At 34.1% G+C, this 22,365-nt stretch overlaps 1 protein-coding gene across 2 annotated transcripts in view; it reads left to right on the forward strand.

Annotated features, from left to right (window-relative positions):
• The window catches only part of LOC140151558 (G-protein coupled receptor 54-like), a 191,755-nt gene that overhangs the window by 87,504 nt on the left and 81,886 nt on the right, over nucleotides 1–22,365 (forward strand). For both annotated transcript variants that reach the window (XM_072173945.1, XM_072173944.1), the window contains exon 2: nucleotides 11,421–11,454. The gene's annotated coding sequence lies outside the window, so the exon portion shown is untranslated. The remainder of the gene's footprint in view (nucleotides 1–11,420; nucleotides 11,455–22,365) is intronic.

Raw genomic sequence — 22,365 nt, forward strand, 5'->3', positions numbered from 1 at the left:
TCTTCCCAGAAAATAAGTTCGGTTATTTATATACATGACATTATGACGCAAATGAAGAATATGCAAAATATGGATAAACTACAAACAACCAAAAAACATGAATATGCAAAAATAAAATCTCAAAAACATTATGGACTGACGCAGTAATTTCATATGATACATTTTCTCACAATTTTTGTACTTTCTAGCTTTAAATATTTCCATTTAAGCCAGTCACCGGATCTGTCTTGATGGTTTCCGCAAACATGAATATTAATAAATATTAATATAAATATCAATTATAATGTACTTTAAATACACACATTCATTCTTTTACAAGTCACTCACCGCGATTTCACAACCGTGCATAAATATTAATGAAGTTACTTCTATAACTGCTCATGTAGATGTAGATGTCACATTACGCGTGTGTTTTAAAAGACGGATACATCTATATAACCTTCAACAAGGCATGCAACATGGGTTTACCTCATAGCTGTTTCAGGATAAAATAATCTGTCCACCCAAATCAAAACGGAGTATCTCTACATAAATAACACAACTGATACCTATATCTTATTGCTGCGTTTTCAGACAGGTGTTTTTAAATCAGTCTATTCCCAAAGTAAACATAACGTATCTACGAGTAATTTACATAGCAGGTACTTCGTTATTACTTGTGAAGGTAGAAATGCTTGTCGTAGAGGGTATTGAACAGTGTCGACAGACGACAAGTATTGTTGTCTTAAATCATCAACATGATCACCAACATGATTACAACATGATGTAAGGGTATAACAGGTGCAAACCTGAAATTCTTGTCATTTGAGGACACTTTACTGACAGGTTACTTAATAGTTGGATGGGGCTTACATCGTGTTAATTCCCCTTAATTCCCCTTTCAATGCTCCAATAATATGCAAGTGCGGGGTAAATTTCCAAATATTACTCTTGTTTATACTGACCAATACAAGCACCTCGACATCAAAGCATCTAATTCTATGTTCAACCATGCTTTATAAGTGCAATATAAGTTATGAATGGTCATAAGAACAAAGCGTTATAGCGTAAACAAATTCATAGTATACATAGTACACAATAAATGATGGGATATTATCTTGGACATAAAACTGGCCCGCAGCTTGTAAAAGCGTAGTATAATAAAATAAAATAATATAACCAATACCTGTCTGTTCACTCGGAAGACAAGTGTTTTGAATCAGTCGCCTTCCACAGTATAACGTATCTACGAGTAAATATCGCTATAGATACTGCATTCTTACCTGGGAGCTTATAAATCGAATCGATATTAATTTTTAAAACAAGGAGATATTTCAATATCGCTTTGAAAAACTCTTTTTATATTTGGTATATTTTATCTGCTAGTGGACTCAATATCAGATCGTAGTGCAGGGCAAAAGTGTCACGCTTGAGGAACCACGGAGCACGTAATTGCCACTTAGATATACGATAATGTGCCACTTGTGGATTACTATCGGAAGGCCGTATACTTTATGTTTGAAATTTGGAGAAAAAGAGGATAAGTAGAGTAATATGAGTACTTGCAGAATAAATCGTGTGTGTTCAGGAATGTAGTTTACCCTTTCTGTTTTAATCGAAGGAAAAAAACAAAACAAAAAGTTTCAGGAAAATCGACTATTAAATGAACACATACGGTACTACATTTACAATTTGAGAGCAAATGAATGTATACATTCATTAAATTTTCTAGAGCAGCGTGAAACTCAGAGTAGTAACTAAATGTAAAAATACGTGTATTTATATTATATTATTCGCTCTGCTTCGGCATTGAGCACTCTTCACTTTTGATAGTGGACATATTATATTAATATTCATTAAATTTTCCGTATTTCCGTTAGCGAAATCGTGTAAAATTTCCTCAAATACATTTTCGCGCCTCTTATCTTTCCTTCTCAGCTGTCTTGTCTATTTATTCTTCCTCTTCTCTCTTCCCTTTCATCTGTTTTCCCTCTTCTAGTTTTAACCTTTCCCCTTACATCATTTCCTTATTTTGTTTGTACCCAATAATGGCCTTAACATGCAAGTTAACATGTGCAATCCTTTTACTTTTGTCACTTGAGTCAAATGTTTTACGCTGCTATGCCAATCATCGGTAGTGTAATAGTCACCATTTAATAGGTAAATAACAATGAGTTACATTGCGTACTCACTAAAACATATCATGTAGCCCTTAGAAAACTAGAACAAAAGTCAAGAAGATCGAATTGTCGGTTAAAACATTTGGATAGTCTCTCTATTTTAAAATGCCATTCAGATATACTAACTTTATACGCACATATTCAGCAAAGGGACTTTCGTGTGCTTCAACATACTTTCAGGACCCCTATATGATTCCTTAGGGACATCTGCTTAAGATGTTTTTCTCCTGGCACCTTGCGGAACGTGTTTGGCAAAATTTATGCTTCTGATAATAAGTTCAGCTTGTTTGTTTTACCATCATGTCCCTCAGCAGAATTCCGCATCGTATTCAGAGATGAAGAGCAGGTTACTCAAACTTTTACCAAATTGCGATTTCTGCTCAGCCAAATTTTGTCTTGCTTTCATGAACTATTCATTCAGCACACTTCCGGTCGATTTTGCTTTACAAAATAAATTGTATGTCAATTTAAGTCGATCTTTGTCTTTCCAAACGATCATCAAACGCAAACGAACTTTGTATCACCTAACGCCGGTATTATGCTTCACAAGAATGAAATAAAGGTAATTTTAATTTGAACATAATACTCGTAGGTTTATGGATGTTACCACAAGACATAAGTTTAGCAAATACAGTTCAAACTTGTGTTGGGCATACATTAGCACTGGCCTCTATAATACGTGCATGTTGAATGTAGCTGGATACTGTGGATTATTTTCGCCATATGTTCAGCATTCGATAATTTGCATTGACCTAAATGTCAAACTCTATTAAAGTTTTCCGCACGCTTCTAAATGGGTACAACTTTTAAGTCTGCTTCATTGACGACTAATTTAAAAACCAATAGATGATAACGGGACCTCGACCTATTTCCTTCAATCATTTTATTTCATCATCGATTCGTAAAGCATTCATGACTATAAACCCTTAGGGATGTGTATAGGGAAATGTAAACCAAGAGAGGCGTGATATAACTAGAACATCAATAGCTAGGAATGTTGTTAGAGCAATTCCCGCAGAGAAAATTGCTAAATTGAGTGCCTCCCGGGAGCATCTCCTTTGAATCTGTCCATCTAAATTAATGTCCGTATTTCTGTCTCTCTGTCTGCTTGTCCATCTTCTGATTTTCGTGCTATCAAATGGACAATAAGTCTTTTTGGTGTATTTCATCCAACGAACAATACCTTGTTTTAATACAATATGTCCCACAATATCTTACAAACTTTTAAGACGGCAATGGAAGAGGTACCCAGGTACTAAATATCATTTTCAAACCACCGCTCGCCTAGCTTGTAAAATTACATTTTCCATGTTTCGTTTATTTTGGGTTCTGCTTTTTGGTTGTCAGTTTGCTTTTTCTGAAACCTTTAAACTAGGCGAACAATTGGCGTCAACTTTTACGATAATTGGAGCAACTTTGACTTTTGACCCATACATAACATGCAAATCGACCTTTTGTGCCACATAACTTCTCAACGATAGGTAGTTTACGCACAAACATTACATTTCTGGGATCTGCGGGGCCAGAAGCACAATTTGACATGTTTGAAAGTGTTATTGAAATAAAAATAGATTTTTGCCCCCTATACGATCCTGTGGGGTCATTTGGGGGTCTTTTAAGGCTTACGGTCTCAAAATATTCATTGACAGGCAGGAGATTCGAGTTCAGCATACCCAAATTAACAAAAATAAGCTGGTTGCCAACTTTTACGCAAACTTGCCGCTAGGAACACGATTTAACCAAAATAGAACCAGTCTGTACAGTAGAGTCATTGATTGAATACAATAATATTACCGCTCTTTTAAAAAGACACTAGTCTTACAGGTGCGAGTTAAACATACAATGGACTCAGCATAATTAAATGAAGACGAATTGTCACTGACATCATTGTGAGAGATATCGGGTACAATAAACTAGGTTTCCTTCTGCTGAACCACGTTACATTGAAACAGTGAAATCATAATTAAATAATGCAAGAGGTTTTGAATTTCAATTGAAATCAATTTACAACAATAGCCCGGTTAATAATTTTCATGGTATCAATTTTGCCAAAAATAATGCATATACTAATATTTGCATCTTTGTAACCCGCTCCATTGATATCTCAAAGTGAATATTGCCACGTAAAAATAATATGTGCTGACCAACTAAGTGCAGTTGAAATCCCGCGGGCTTGAAACTCAACAACAAGGGCAAATAGAGAGTTTACATTATTGTTTTTGTTGTAAGGCAAGTCAATTTGATTATACAATTTGTGTTTACAATTTCTCTGCCAACGGGGATAATTTACAGATAGTTTGATTCATTGAATAAATGAATATGTTACTTCTGGTTTAGAGTACAGGAATCTACCATTTGGTTATTTCCGAAAGCCCTTTACAAATTTGACCAATAATAAGCCCAATCGCCACTGTAACTTCCTGTTTTTGAGAGCAGTTTTGGGGCACTTTGACCTCTGATTATATCGGAAAAATTGCTGTAAATATTATTCATTCACTTAGTTTTGTCAATATTGTTATCTTTAATAATATTTTGAATAATTATTTATAAAATAATAATTTGAATTCTAGTCAAACATTTTAAATAATATTTTGTACGCACAAAAAAAATTACCCGATAGGTCAGAGGGCAAAGTGTCCCAAAAGTGCAAAAAAATGTCTCACAATGCATTGCAAATTTCAATGCCGATTTGGCTTATACGTATGCTCACCTGGTCACTCCGCACTCCCGACTAGAGACGAACGTGCGCATTGGTGATGTTCGCTTGGAATTGGCTAAGTGCTTCCGAGACATACCGAAAAGGTGAATAGATTTGACAAACTTCGACATACAATCACACTATGTATCAATCATTTACATATCCTATTTGAATAACATCCGGCTGTACATTTGTATAGGAAGAAACACTAATTGATACAGAAGCATTATCATTTACATAAAAGACCTTCTTCCTATCAGTTTAGTTGGAAGAAGAGCGTATCCTGCAGCCTCGGAAATCAACTATTAATCGACGTCTCTAAATCAGACCAAATGAGTAGAAAACAATAAGCTATGTTACAAAAATAAAATAAAATGTCTCTGGGGGTCAGCACGGGTCAAATTTTATACAACAGGGTTCAAATTTCAATTTTAGTCATATTGTGTCAAAAACTACAACAAAGTATTCCCCTGGTCATAACGATTCAGAAAAAGTATGGTTTCCCGAAAGCCTTTTACAAATTTTACCCACAATAGGCCCAATCACCACTGCAACTTCCTGTTTTTGAGAGCAATTTTGGGACACGTTGACCTCTGCTTATATCGGGAAAATTGCTGCAAATATTATTCATTTATTTATTATTGTAAATATTGTTATCATTACTAATATTTCAAATAATTATTTATAAAATAATAACGTTTTTTAAACAATTTGAATTCTAGTAATTGTACGCGCAAAAAAACTATTACCTGATAGGTCAGTGGGCAAAGTGTCCAAAAAGTGCTAAATATGTCCCACAATGCATTGCAAATTTCAATGCTGATTTGGCTTATACGTAATTGTCAATGCTCACAAGGTCACTGCGCTCTCCCGACAAGAGACGAACGCGCAGTGGTGATGTCCGCTTAGAATTTGCTAAAGGCTTCCGGGATATACCGAAAAGGTGAATAGATTTGACAAACTTCAACATACAAGCACACTGTGTATCATTTACATATCCTATTTGAATAACATCCGGCTGTACATCTGTATAGGAAGAAACACTAATTGATACAGAAGCATTATCATGTATATAAAAGATCCTCTTCCTATCAGTTTAGTTGGAAGAAGAGCGTATCCTACAGCCTCGGAAATCAACTATTAATCGACGTCTCTAAATCAGACAACATGAGTAGAAAACAATAAGCTATGATAATTGTTTTAAATGTCCCTAGGGGTAAGCAAGGGTCAAATTTCATACAACATGGTTCATATTGGTCATATTGTGTAAAAAATTACAACAAATAATTCCCCTGGTCATAACGATCCAGAAAAAGTATAGTTGTACCTATCTGCGGCATACCGTTCTTGAGTTATAATCAAAAGGCTAAAATTGGGGGTGGTCAGTTGCTTTTTTGACAAAAACTTAAAGTGTTCCACTCATGGTACGCACTTGCTCAAATCATTTCTACATACCGTGGACCAGCAAAATGGCCTCTATATGGTATGTCATCGGAATCTAAACCTGTCGTAGTTACTTCATTAGCCACGAAATTCTATCTCTTGCTATTGTTGATTTTATTTATTGTGAGAACATTAGAAAGTGTTGACATTTACATTGAATGGGCGAAATCTAGGGTTTCCATGGATAATGGATGCATGTTTGGAAGTGTACTATACAGCGATGGGACTGTAAAATGCACTATATGAAAAGACCATCTGAAGGATGACACCTATAATCATTAAAGCCATAATGTACGATTTCCAACAAATTTTAATTTTGTTCTTCTTTATTCAAAATGCTGAAATAATATTATTAGTAATTGCCAGGAATGGCTTCTGTCCATTATTAGCCGAAATAATGTAGTAATGACTTCATGTCGTACTACAGTAAGCCAAAGAATTAAGGTACCAGTTATGTTCACCCCTGTATATCCTAAACAAAGACAAATATGTCCAAATTAAAACAAACAGTCACTACTTGTACTTTATAGCTCTGAATTAAGACCATATTTGTTGAAATTGGTTGAGAATTAAAGAAACAGTGATCTGAAACCTAAGGAAGAAACGAAATCAAAAGTTGCAATTTTGTATTCTAATCAATGAAAGCACGACGCTAGTTTTAACGTGCTAATCAATGGAAGCACGGCGTTAGTTCTCTTGTTCAAGGACGCATTGTGTACAAATCAATAGGGCTTACAATGGAGCAAACTGCAACTTTTAAATTGGCATCTTCCTTGGGTTTTTGGATGTCGTGTCTTTATTTCTTGAACGATTTCAACGAATGAGGTATTAGATTCGAGCTAAAAGACGCAGCTATTGACTGCTTGTTCCAATTATGACATACCTGTCTTTGGTTAGGATTTACAGTGGGTGAACATAACTGGTACCTTAATTTTTAGGCTTACTGTATACCAGTCGAAATTAATCTGTTGACCTACAAGCACAACGAATTTGGGTGTAATTTGGGACATGTGTAAACATAACAAAAAACCAGGGTTGAAAACCTATTAATTTTGATATTATGTAAATTGTTGCCACAAACGTTATGAAGGGAACATTGAACAATGTCATTAAAGCAAACATTTTGGAAACGTTTTTAAGTTATTAAGCAAATCAAATCACATGAACCTACATGTAATAATATACACTGTATAGCGTAGCAATCCTTAAGTTTACGGCTTATTTTACATTTGTAATGTTTGTAAGAGAAGGCAGAACTCTTGCAGAATGCATTTTATTCATACATATTATTTAAAAAATGAAATGGCATGTAACAAATTTAAAAGAGAAGAAAACACGAAGGAAACAAATGATAGAGAAACGCAAGAAACAACAAAGATAAAGATATGATTAAAGAAAGAACAAATTAAAAAAATATTAAATTTTAATAATTACACTTTTGTTCATATAAAAACAATTTACATACCGATCAAATGTAATATAATTATTGTGCAGCAATATTAAAGCGACAGCAACTTAAACCAAGGCAATTGTACAAAGGTTGTCGAACTTAGACATTGACAATTGTTATTTTTACTATTTCGTTTCTAAATGAAATGACCATCAAGACAACTGAAATGAAAACACAATGAACGCAGTTTCACTTCAACCCCTCGGGCTAAATGTACGTAATAAAGACAGGTCAAATACACACTAGATATCTCTGACTCCTTTCTACTTCACGATCGTACTGGTTATTCAACCGGGAATGCGTGCTGCTCAAAAGAACATTAAAAGCTGCTATGTCAAGCGAGCATGAAGTTGTCCTTGAAAGCATTGCAAATTACAATATATCATTTAAGAGCCATTTTTTTTTTCAAGTGGATGCCATATCGTATAGTCCTCGGTAACTTTATTGCATATTTGACTAAAAGTTTCAAAATGACTCAGTTAACAAAAGTCGGGAAAATACGGGACTGTCTGACTTTCCGTTTGCAGCTATAAACTATATGTAAGTAGCATTCGTACACCATCAACGCATTGGTGAGTCAGGGTGGTAAACTACGCTAGGTTCTAAGTGGAGTAAACCTCATCAAGTAATGGTCATACTATTCTAGCACGTGCCGCAGATGGTAGGACCAGTCGCAGTTGCTATAAATCGCTACTTTGGATCGACCAACGTCAGTGCAGAGGCCGTTACATTATTATATCTGTTAGTGACTCCTCGATAGCCTTGAAGTCTTTGCCCTGGAATGTTATGTAGGCTACAGATCATCGGCATAAAGAAGCGCCACACATCGACATCGCCTGGTAAATAATTACATTGTACAGCAGGGAAACTAAATCAATACCCGGGATCGATACACGTTTATGTGCTATGCACGATTTGATATTCCGACGATAAATCTTTGGATACCGGGGTAGAAAATGATGAATATCTCCCGTAAGATATTGCTACACTATGTACAACGATAAATAATGAACTAAAGGAAGTATGCAACTGGTTCAAGGCATATACACTATCTCTAAATACAAAAAAAAATGTTCTTGGGTACGCATTTTCAAACTAGAAATATAGACGATAGATATGCTGTTTTCCTTGATGGTTGTAAACTTAAACTTACTCGGAATAAAGAAGCCAATTTTTTATGTATTGATGAAAATTTTGCATGGAAGAATTAAATGAATAAGTTATGTAAATTATGTGCTAGAACATTGGTGTTCTCAACAAAGTTAAACATTGTCTACCAGAGCATTTGATGTATCAATTATACTGTTCATTAGTACAACCATATCTAAATTATGGTTTGCTCCTTTGGGGTAATGCCAACAATTACCGATACATAATGTTGGTCCCAAGTTTTGGAATGAATTACCCTTGTATTTAAAATCTGCTAGAACAATAGGTCAATTTAAAAGAAATCTAGTCCTTTATCTTCAGACAGTGTAATGCTTAATTTTTGTGGTCACTAAATATGAAAAAAATTATAATCTATAATCTTGTTGATTCAAACTGCTATTGTATTGTAAGTTTATTGAGCTTGATTGCTACATGTTTGTACTGTTTTTTAGTAAATATGTTTTGTGGTGTTTTTGGGGTTTTTTTTTTTGTAGTTTTTTTATAAAGCACAGGGTGTCCCTGAAAGAACTGTATCGTTCGAAACTTAATTCTTTGGGTATTTTATCGCCACAACTAAACATATCTAAATAACTGGTGGGGTTGAGAAATAAATCAGCTATCACATACTGAATTTTGACAATTGACCACACCGTTCGTGGAGTATAAGAATTTTACAAAACTCCTTCATTTTTAAACCTTTCCACGGATTCAAATATCAATCGATGATCTGTATTCGGAGTGCTTATCGCTGTGCATCATCGGCGTCTGAGGCGTTTATTGTCATTGACAGATGACTCCGTGGAACGGGCCGAAAATGAGGTAATTTCGTAAAACTCTTTCATATCAAAAACGGAGCTGTCAATTGTCAAAATTCAAAAAAGTACGTGATAGCCGATATAATCCTAACAAAAACAATTCATTTTCCGACGATACAGTTCTACACTAATTATGTATTACACGGGTTTCAATGGGAAAATGCCTAATTTCGGGTAGAATTTTCTCATATTCAGAACTCTCACAGTTCAATGCCACCAATATCAGGTGAAACTATATGATTTAGATGCCAAATGATCAAAAATTCAACACAGGTTGACCTGAGACTTTTCTTGTTTTAACGCACTGAACCGTAAACACCTTAAAATGACAGTGCGCCCTCGAAGCTGAAAGTTACAATATGATAGGGCGACTATTTACTAAAAACCGAAGCCGTGCGTATGAATTTTGGTACTATTACATCAAAAATGTCATATAATGAGAGAAAATGTACCATTTTGAAGCATCAAACTCTAAAAAGTACTTTTTTGGCTATATAACTTGATCAATTTCAGCGATTTTAATGCAGTCTTTTCGAATGCCATGAAAACAAATAGTTACTCATCGTATTTCAATGTATCACCCAGGCCTATTAGTGGTATTTAACCTTCAGGGACATCCTGTAGTATTTTCTCAGTTTTGTATGGGGGTCAACATTTTGCAGGCTTATTGCCTTTCATTGTACCTCCTCCATCTTATTTGGTTATTTTCTATTTTGTATGTTTCTTAATGATGGAAATAGAATAACTATGAACTATGAACTATGAAAAGCAACTTTTTCTATTAGACTTATCCTTTATTTCTAAGCTACTCTTGTAAATTCTTTATATTCTCACCGAATCACACGTGATTTTAAGCGCACACACGTCATTACAAAGAACGTAAACAATGAACGCTATAAATGACAAATAATTTGAAACGGGTCAAGTGTTTTGTCTATAAATCAGGCAATATAAATCAAGAAAAGAGAGTCATAGTATGAAAGTTTCGAAAAGCGCAGTTAGTGTTTGTAGATTATATTTTATTCGTGTACAGTCCAAACATGACTACTAATTTTATTTACCAATGCCTTTGTGCAAGCAAGTGGTTACTGAAGTTGCTGCACTTTAAATCATAGCTAATATAAAAAAAATTCAGTTGAATTATCATTCTGTATGTGTATGATAAGCTTACGTGAGTGCTATGTTATGATGATTTGGACAGTGTTTTTGTCATTTTCATTACTTATAAGTGGTGCATTTACTGCTGACTTGGTTTAACAAACTCTTAACAAATGCAAAATAGAAAGTTGTTGTCGCTTTCTGCTCCGTTAAGTAGAGATGTCAATCGCAGGCAATTCGACACACGCGGTACTCACATGTGCCGCTAAGTAATTGTAGACAAGACTGTTACATATGTAAATGCAACAAATGCGATCCACCTTATTTGTAGAAATATGTATATAAAGATACATGTATATGATCCATGCCCACTGTTGCATTTGGACAAAACAGGGTTTTAAATCAACATAAAAACTGATTTGTATTTAACAATTTGATCAACCCTGTAACATCCGACTTTATGAGTAGAAAAAATGTACTGAGTCAAAGGAAACATATACCTCCAAACATAACCTATTAACTTTATTTTTCTACCCTGCCTCATTTCAAAATCATTGCTGCACTATTATTCAATAATAACTATAATCTTATTTCTCTTTTATTTTCAGAACCCTGCCTGAATTACCTGGATTAACGTGTGAGGTAGGTGATTTATACTCTTCTTTGCATTTTTCATTGAGCAAAGATGCATTTGTCCGTATTCCCTCTGCACAGCTCACAGGTCAAACTTATTTTAAAGATCCACTACTATTAGTACCAGCAAACACAAAAATGTTTTTAAAACTTTATCAACGTATTATAAACCGGTTTTGGTCAAAACGTTTTAATAACAAGTGTCGGGTTATTTAAAGATCATAGTTTTATATGAAAAAGCACTGCAACAACATTGTAAAAATATTGTTGAAATATTAATGTAAAATAATTTTGACAAACATTTTATGCAAAATATTTTGTCCAGACATATGTAAATAACATTGCGCTGTAATATTTAGTAGCAAGTTTTCAAAAATGTCTTTGAAATATTATCAAACCATTTTATACCTACTAACACAATATCTAAAAGTTTTCTTTTAAAAAGTTTTGTCTGTGCTGGACGTAGTTTGATAAAGACAACGGCAATAAATAAATTGAACAAAAGTCGAGGGTTGAGAGCCAGAAAGCCGATCCCTTTGTGAGTTAAGGCTTTCTGGTTCTCAAGCCTCGAAATGATTTTGTTTAGTTAGCCAGGGGCAGGGCTTCCGCATACTGTGCAACAATTGTCACAACTGTTTTTGACGTACACTATACACTTAAGGTGGTATTGGATGCATTTTCTAGAAATTAGGAAATGCTTCGATTGAGTAGGGTAAAGTATGCTGATCAATATGCCTTTTGTTTGAAGCTAATCGGACATACGGTTTCCATAATACATCAAATTATATTTTCTTTGTATCTTATTGTTTTTATCAATAATCAATATAGTTAATGAGCTAAAGGGACTGTAAATGCTCATTAATATGTAATTTTGCCAATAGTTTGCTAAAAATCAATGCATAAATGTTCATGGTACTTTTATTTTGCATACTTTTGCCCTGAAACTTGGTCAAAGTGTTTCTAATATGTTCTAATGTATAGTGAAGCCGCCCCCTAATTTGCATATTTGCATAATTAATGAGGTAATTTACATAAATGCTAATTAATTAGAATTAACAAGAAGTCATTAAGAACACTTTGACCAAGTTTGAAACCAATATTCTGTTAAATAAAAATGTTATGAACATTTATGCATTGAATTTTAGCACAATATTGGCAAAAATTACATATTAATGAGCACTTTCAAGTCATATTAATTCATTAACTGTATTGATAAAAACAATACAATACAAAGCAATTTAAAATGCAAGTATTATGAAAACCGTAATAAGCTTCAAACAAAAGGCATATTGATTAGTATTCTCTGCCCTACTCAATTAATATATTTAAAACATGAATAGAGCACTTCCAAAATGACTCCAATAATCTTATTACGTAATGACCCGTTCATAATGTGGGGTTTTTTTCACACGTTTTACAACTATTCAACGACATTCGTATGCACTTCAGTTTTAAAAGTGCATGACATGTCTTTAAAACTACGCTTTTAGTGTGGCTATCAATAAGACCGCCATGGGCTGAATTTATTACTTTTCACCGGTAAAACAGTGTAAGAAAAATGAAACTAGATATATCAAAAAGACTAACAACATGCATTTGAAGCTTTTACCTAGCTGCAATTGTCACTTGTAAAATGTTCTCAAACTGAACCTAAGGCCATTATTTGTGAGCGCTATTTGTTCACCATCAGAATCAATAGCCGAGTTGCTTATGACTTTCTTCCATTATCGTGCACTAGGTATACCCTTTTTACCGAAGGGCAAGTTATCAACTACCCCCTCGAGCTTTCTATTGGATCCAGTAGGCTATATTACGAAAATATATATTTGTAATTGTAGATCCACCCTACATTGTTAGCAACAAAACATAACCTTCATCACACGATAAACCTGACCATTGAGCTTCCAGAGTGGCGGCTGATGAATATCAATATTCTAATATTCTTGACACTTCGGTTTAATAGTCATTTTACTCCTGTAAAATGAATGACCTTGGAATTCTCACATTGCTATGGTATCATTTACAATAACTAAAGGGAGAAAAACGGGATAGAGAAAAAGCTAGCTAGTATAACCACCCAGCAAACACAAAACGTTTTCGACATCATTCGCAAAAGGTTATAAAAGGATGTCAGAAAACGTTTAAATGTCGGGTTATATAAAGGGTACATTAATGGTATAAAACGTTTTCATAACATTAAATAACATTTGTTGGTAATTTACTGCACAGCAAACGCAAATGTTTTACAGAAAACATTTAAAATTTTTTAGAAAACTTGGTACAAATCATTCTAAACATAATGTTATTTTGGGGTTGAAAAAATATTTTGCAAAAAATGTTTGCCCAAAATATTTACAATAACGTTTTTAAAATGTTTTCAGGACCTTTATATAACCCGACATTTAAATGTTATTTTAATAACATTTAAATGTCTGGTTTATAAAACGTTTTGTAAAAAACATTTTAAGAACATTTCTGTGTTTGCTGGGTGCAAATATTTTTTTGTTATTTAAGTGTTGACAAAATATTTGGCCAAAAATGTTTGCGAAAATAGTTTACAATGACATTTTAAAAAATATTGTTGTAGTGTGTTTTCATACAAAACGTTTTAAAACGATTTCATGACCTTGCTATATCCCGACATTTTATTGTTATTAAAACGTTTTTACGTAAACCAAAACCCAAAATATAACTTCTAAAACGTTTTTGTGTTTACTGGGGCAACTATCCATTAGTTTACGGAGATGTGCTTTTTGATTTGTAACATAATAGAAAGTTGTTTTAGAATGACAGACACTAACTGCTAATAGTACGTAGGCTATATCAAAAGCTAGATAACCCAAAGCTGGATACCACTCAAATGTATTGACGCAGGTTATCGCATTATTCTTTCAAGTCTTTAACGGTGTACGAGGTATTGTTGGTCGAAGCAGCCAAAAAAGTCGATTTTCATTATCTGAATCAATATATTATTAAAAAATAACACGTTGGTGTTTTGCAAAAGTTCATTCTAAAAATCATATACTTTGAAAACTTGCTTAATTTATTGTTGTTAATGAGTTAAACAAAAGTGTTGTTGTTTCAGCCCTCTTTACAACATAACTCAAGAACCACAGGACCTACAAAAGTATATCTGTGATATTTAAGGGGGTTCGAAACGATGTTTCTGGAAAACAGAAACTGAATTTAGAACCATTTGAATAGATTGAATAAGTTAAGCTAAATACACTGAGCAAAATAGTTTTTGTTTGAAGGAAATCGGACATACGGTTGTCAAGATATACATGTTTATAGTTTCTTTGTATTCTATTGTTTTTGCCAATATATTGATGAAGTTAATGAGGAAAATTGACATAATGTGCTCATGAATATTCATGTTTGCCAATATTATACCAATATCTTATGAATAAACCTTCATACTACTTTTATTTTATATGATTTTGACATGAAACTTTGCCAATGTGTTTCTATGACCTAAACCATTAACATGTGATTTTCCCGCCCATCTAATTTGCATATTTGCATAATTAATTAGCATTATACTTAAAGCTAATTAATTATGCAAATATGCAAATTAGATGGGCGGAAAAAAATCACATGTTAAAGGTTTAGGTCATAGAGACACATTGGCAAAGTTTCAGGTCAAAATTTTAAAGGTAAAAGTAGTATGAAGGTTTATTCATAAAATATTGGGAAAATATTGGCAAAATTAATATTAATGAGCACATTTTGCCAATTTTCCTCATTAACTTCATCAATATATTGGCAAAAACAATAGAATACAAAGAATCTTTCAACAGCAATATCTCAAAAACCGTTTGTCGGATTTGGCTCAAATTTTGGAATTACGATTATTTTGCATCTCTCTCTGCAACAAGTCTATTTTAATCTCAATCAGAGCAACTTGATTTTGCCTTTCGTACCACCTTAAATTTTTTCTACACGCTCGCTATGAATTGAGCAACGCAATTTTCGCTAAAGCTCATTACCATTCGCAAGATGCTGTGAATTAATTTTTTTCTGCTGCTTCAACCAACAATACATCGTATTACAATACATAACCTTAATAAAACAAGCAACGCTGTCTCTCTTTTTCTTCGCTTTTGATAATACCAAAAATATCAAAATAGTTCCCAAATTCGGATAGGTGGCTATTTTATGTATTTTACCTATTTTAAAGCATCTGTTTTTATGACTTGGATCGAAATACCCATAGAATTCTCGCTATTCGCAATAAGGGCGCCGCCAGCGGTTTGCGATGTAATCGTGATGTATCATGGGAAAATCGTGATGTATCATGGGAAAAGGTCGACATCAAGTCCGCGCAATACGAATATTACCATGCTATTACATAGGAACACGTGACAATATTTTTAGTTTGTCAATATAACGGTATTACACGCAAATCGATAGAAAAAATTAATTGTGCACATTTCAAATCACATTATTAAGTATTATTGAGTATCGATTCGCGTGTAACACCTTTATTTTGACAAACTAAAAAATATTGTCACGTGTTCCTATGTAATAGCATGGTAATATTCGTATTGCGCGGACTTGATGTCGACCTTTTCCCATGATACATCACGATTACATCGCAAACCGCTGGCGGCGCCCTTATTGCGAATAGCGAGAATTTAATACACGTGTTCAATGAAATTGTTCGTACCTTGTTATTTTCAAATTGAAACTCAAGACATACAGCCTGTCTCAAAAAAAATTGTGCAAGTGAAAAGCGCCCTCTATGGCAATTAGAGTATACCGTTGTGACATAATGCTTACATCAACGTCACGGGCGCAGTCTTAGCTCTCAAATGCCGTTTGTTCTGTTCAATTTGCTTGTTCCAATTTCGAGATATGTTTATTTACCAACGAAAGGGTAAAATCACAACTGTGCCACTTTTACTAGGGAAGAGAGCTGTACATGTAAATCAATGATAGCTGATGTTGATGCGTCTAATGCACTCCTCCTTTCGGGGCGCATGCATTTGCCGCAACAACATCAGCACGCGTGCATTATTTTGTCTAATATCTCTCCCCACAAGTAATACGCGTTCATTAACCTATAACATGTATAAGTGCGCAATATTTGTTTGTCTTTTAACATGTCTTAAGTGACTAAGAGAACTGCATTTACCATGATAAAATCATTGACATGCACATGTATTTAATTTTTTACAGCAGAATGTGAAATATTTATTTATCTTTTAATCTCTTTTAAGAGTAAAAAGAGAATCATCATTCCTGCATCATGATAAAACAGTCAAAACAGTCAAAAAAAATTTGTATTGTGTAATTGATGCATTCTTTTGATTTCACGAAGGAACTCTTGATAAACTTGATGCTATCACTGTTAATGTAAAGCCCACTTCCCTAGTAAAAGTGGCACAATTGTGATTTTACCCTTTCGTCTTTAACTAAACATATCTCGAGATTAAAACAAGCAAATTGAACAGAACAAACGGCACTTGAGAGCTAAGACTATGCCCTTGACGTTAATGTAAGCATTATATCACAATGATATTTTCTAATTGCCAGAGAGGGCGCTTTTTACTTGCACAATTTTTTTTGAGACAGTCCGGTTGCAAACTATTGTTTTATTTGGTAGATGCTTTTGCCAGTTAAAGTATTTTTCTTCTCTGATTATTAATCTATTGGTGGTACAAAATGAGATTTGGGGTTGTAGAATTTTTACCCATGGGCAATTCAAGATTTCCTAGGTCAACGTTTATACAGGGTTCTGATCCTAAGGATTCAGAAAAAGTATAGATTTTTGATGAAAATGGTCTGAAACTGTTGGCACAAAGGATAGTTATAACCAACTCGTTACCTATAGGTAACCAGTCACTGTCAGAGAAGTACCAGTAGGTCAACATCAGTAGAACTCAATTAACAATGACATTTTTGATGTGTTACCTAGGCAACAAGTAATTGTAGGTGGTTTGAACTATTCTTTATTCGAGTTGTTGTACAGAAAGACCCATTTGAGACAATTTTCATCAAAATGGAGTTCTCTATTTAACCTTCGACCTCTTTGCTCATAACTCCACAACGATAAGTTTTAGATATGTTAAACTATATATTTCCTGAATCCTTATGACGAGAAAAATTACATAATGTTTATAAATTTGATCCCTGTATAAACTTTGACCTTGTATATCTCTAATTGCCATGGGGTGACAATTTTACAGCCCTCGGAATCGGATTGTGCACCACTCGTAAAACAATAATCCTGACACAAAAACACTTTAACTGGCAAACCCATCCTACATTGGTCTGCCACCAGACTAACAGTGACGATAAAAAAGAAATGTTGGTAAATTTTAACTCCTGAAAACTGGATTGCTTTCATTGTATCGATCTGTGCCTTTCACGGCTCATGTTCTAGGTAAATTATCAACTGAGACACGGCAACAACATTCAAGTATGCAAGGGTTCCTCTTGGCTATCATTGATCCACAAAAAGCGATTTGGTACTTTATAGTGTAGAGCTAAACTTACAATCATAAGGAAAATCATTGCGATTTAAAGGGGCACTTTTGGCATATTCAAACCGTCCTCTTTACAAGCTTATAAATCAGCGCAAAAATACTGGAACGATCGCCTTGGGGTTAAGGAAATTGAACGTTGTGTTATCCTTAACAAAAAGTAGTTACATTTAAGTTTCTCTACGCAATGATTGAACTCTTTTTTTACTTTCACATATAATTGCCAGTCTCAATGTAACTTTCAAAATAAATCTTCACTGTTCGCGTAAAATGAGTTACGTGTCCTTCAAAAATGATGCATATGTTTTGGAATTTATATTAAAACTGTTAATGTCTTTTGAAAACATAAGGAACCTTTCACTCTAAGGTTTTTACCTTTATTTCAAATAAAAGTTCAAGCTGATGCTTACGATTCTAGTATGCAGACGACACAAATGCAATATATTTTGTGTAAAATTAATTTTTTATTACTTCCGTAGTCTAGTGATAAACATTCACGCTGATTGGCTGATCAAAGGTCTTGACAACAAGACGGTTTACCCATTGGTTGGTCGGCGCGTAGAAGGGGAGGAGACCTCACCACTTTTACGCGATCGCCAATCACCAACGTGTACCTGGACAACGGAAGTAATACAAAATTAACTTTAAATCCCACCCTTTTACTATTTTTGTATTAACATTTTCAAATATTACTAAGAGAAGAATGTGCAGTAGATACCATCTACAAAAACTGAAGAAACGTGCAAACAGATTCCCTTCTGCCAATTCAGGCAACTTAAAGCTATGTTGTGCAAGTTTTGCAAAACGTTGACCAAATTAACCATCGGAATAGCAAACTTTCCATAAAAAATTAGCTTTATGGTTAGAGAATGTATCTTTTATAATGTATATTGCATTAATACGCCGTCTGTTATGGGAAAACTTTTTAGCTAGGCTACTAAACCTTGTAATGAACGATGTCGGAAGTAACATGCCTCATGGACGACAGGATGCATCCCGATATCATAATGCAAATTTATATTTTACATTTTACTAAATGATAGGATCAGTAAATACTTGATAAAGAATGAAATTTCTTGAGGTATTTTACAGTAGAAATTATTTAACGAATATTATAAATGACAATTATTGAAACTTACGTTGAAATTAAGTGCATTAATGGTGATTTTGTTGTGAATGCAAGACTGTCATAAGTGCCAATTACCATGAAAGAGGTGGGTTGTTGAATGCAAGAATGTCGTTAGCGCCAATTAACTAAAAATATCATGCAAAAGTTCAGAAAGAAAGACTATTGTAATTACCACTTATGACATGAGAATGCAAGACTGTTGTAAATGACACTTACGCCCGGCACTTACGGCATATTAAAGATGTAATAATCTTAATTACTACATAATTAATGAAGGTCTAAACTTCAAAAATGTCACTAACGACAGTCTTGCAGCTTGCATTAGCCCAACACAGACCAGCAAAAGAGTTTTGTTACCGCGCGATGAGTGATTTCAAAAGTTAATGTACACCTTTTTGAAATACCGCACAAGGTTAGCTTTTCGTGTCAGTAAATGGCCCGAAGCATATATATTACATAATGGAAGTCCACAGAAAAAATGTATATGCAATCAATATTCCCATGGGATCCACGCGTATTCTTACACGAAGCGTATGTTGACAAAGTAAACAAAAACGTGGCAGCCAAATAAACATATATGCAATCCTACTCGCTGACAAGACAACAATTTCAATGTAAAATAATGATTCACTCGTGAAATGGTTATATCCACATCAAGTAGGCACACATTTTGTTATACAACTTTTCATATACAATCCCTGCCATGATGAAATTGAAACCCCTAAATCTCCGCTCAATATTAAATTTTCAATCCTCGTCCAATATGACAGCATCTCTTATTAAACTGCTCACTGACCTTGAGAGTATGTATAATGTAACATGGGGGTTGTCACCACTTTCAATTTACCCGCCTTTTACTGGGAAATGGAACTATTTGGAGGTGAGTCTGATGATTCTATCTACAGAAACGTGATTGGTTGAAATTGAACAGCATAAAGTATGGGTTGATTTCAAACATACATAAAAGTTTATTCTGATTGTGACATATATGGTTTGTTTGAGGAAGAAAGTTTTAAGCTAAACAAGAATCTTCTTCAATGGCTGACCTCGAGTGACAATCGACCTTCCCATCACCCACCAAAGGTTATGGTGAGTTTTAGTCACAGCGTTTGCAACTTACCTATAAGAGTGTTTCACAACATCTTTAAAACATCACAAGCTGCGAGTGCCACCTGAAGACAATGGTACATATATCAAGGAGTCGTATTTCTGGCATTTATACGCTGCAATTTCTTTTCCCCTGGAGCCCTAAGAGCATGGGCTGTGCCAATGAAATCCATACACCCCTTTGAAAAACATGCCTTTAACTTCCCACACAGGTGGTGTAAATTTCAAATACAGTCATCTATTCAAGTAGACCCATTTGAAATTTAGACTCCCTGTGTGGAAGTTTAAGGTCATGTCTTCCATAGGGAGTGTATGTTGGAATTCAATTACTGGAATATCCCAATAGGTATCCTCATTTGCAGAATATATGGAATAAACCATTGATTGTGTTCAGATACAAAGTTTGAAAATCATTGTTTGAAAACGGTAAAAAATAAAAACTTAAATCATTGCACTGAGGGTCAAAAATGTTTAATACTCCGGTTTGCATTTGTTGTAAAAATCTATACGTGTAAATATTAATGTTCATTATTATAAGCTTTAAATTGATTTGGCCAACCCAATCCAATATTACACCCACGTGAAAAAATTGTTCCGTTGTTGCAGTCCCCGAGGTGTTTTTTGATTATTATATTAAGGTGCATTAAAATTCAAAATATAGCAAAGTATAACAGTACACTTCAATCAACCACGCTGTGATTTTATAACGGTCTTTCAATGACAAACGCGAATGCATTTAGCCTGACTCAAAATATGGTGCAAACAAAAGCGTCTGATCTCAATAATTATTTTTGACTTGACGACAATACTATGCTATAGCTACAACTGGTGTTGTGTTGGTAAGCTATATCATTTTGATATTGTCTAAAATCTTGTGACACTTTACTGTACAGCTGTACTCTTGCTTAATATCAATGCTGAGAATGAAGTCAAAAGAGTGCCAAGGGAGTGTATATTTCATTAATTTGTGTAAATGCTTGGAAAGTATTTTCATTTTGGTAACGGTATACAGTTTTCACTGAAATCCAGTTTCTTACATTACAAACCTGGTTCCATGTTGTCATCTTTTCGATAAGAAAAAGAAACAATTTGGTGGTTTAAACCTTTGATCACAACACAAAAATTTGCGTACCTGGAATTTTCAGTTGACACTTCGACTTTCATCAGCAGACTGGCAACCCAAATTAGAGGTCAGCGACCTTTTGGACACTTGACCCCTAAATAGGATCGTAGACTCTAGGTAGCTTGTATCGGTCCACGGGGCGGCGATGGGATCCCCAGTGTCACCAATCATCTGCAATATGTACATGGAAGATCTTGAACAAAAAGCACTAAAATCAGCACCCCACGCACCGTTGTGGTGGTATCGTTATGTGGATGACACATCCACATCGAGTTTCCTGGCCATTATATACTTGGACAAAGTTCAAATTCTTGACAAGGAACCCAGATATTTTGAGCGTGGTGTGAAGGAGGTCATCTATATCAGAGTAAATCAGCCATCGTTGAACAGAGACGGGGAATTTATTGGACTAATATGACTGCATTTGAAAATAAGAAGAAATAATACAATGAGTCCATTGAATATCATTATGGTCATAACCCAGCAAACACAAAACGTTTTCGACATCATTCGCAAAAGGTTATAAAAGGTTGTCAGAAAACGTTTAAATGTCGGGTTATATAAAGGGTATATTAAGAGTATAAAACGTTTTCATAACCTTAAAAACATTTTATGATAATCCACTGCTCAGCAAACAAAAATGTTTTACAGAAAACGTTTAAATGTCGGGTTATATAAAGGGTATAAAAAACGTTTTAATAACATTCCAAAAACATTCTTGAAAACTTGATACAAAACATTCTAAACAGAATGTTATTTTGGGGTTGAAAAAATATTTTGCGAAAAATGTTTTCCCGAAATATTTTCAATAACGTTTTAAAAACGTTTTCATGACCTTTGTATAACCCAACATTTAAATGTTATTAAAAGGTTTTGAAAAAACATTTTAAGAACATTTCTGTGTTTGCTGGGTTCAAACATTTTAACATAATGTTATTTAAGTATTGACACAATATTTGGCAAAAATTTTTGTAAAAATAGTTTACAATAACATTTTGTGAAAACATTTAAAAATATTGTTGTAGTGTGTTTTCATACAAAACGTTTTAAAACGTTATCATTACCTTTATATA

The sequence above is a fragment of the Amphiura filiformis genome, chromosome 4 (assembly GCF_039555335.1).
Source record: "Amphiura filiformis chromosome 4, Afil_fr2py, whole genome shotgun sequence".
Classification (NCBI taxonomy): Eukaryota; Metazoa; Echinodermata; class Ophiuroidea; order Amphilepidida; family Amphiuridae; genus Amphiura; species Amphiura filiformis.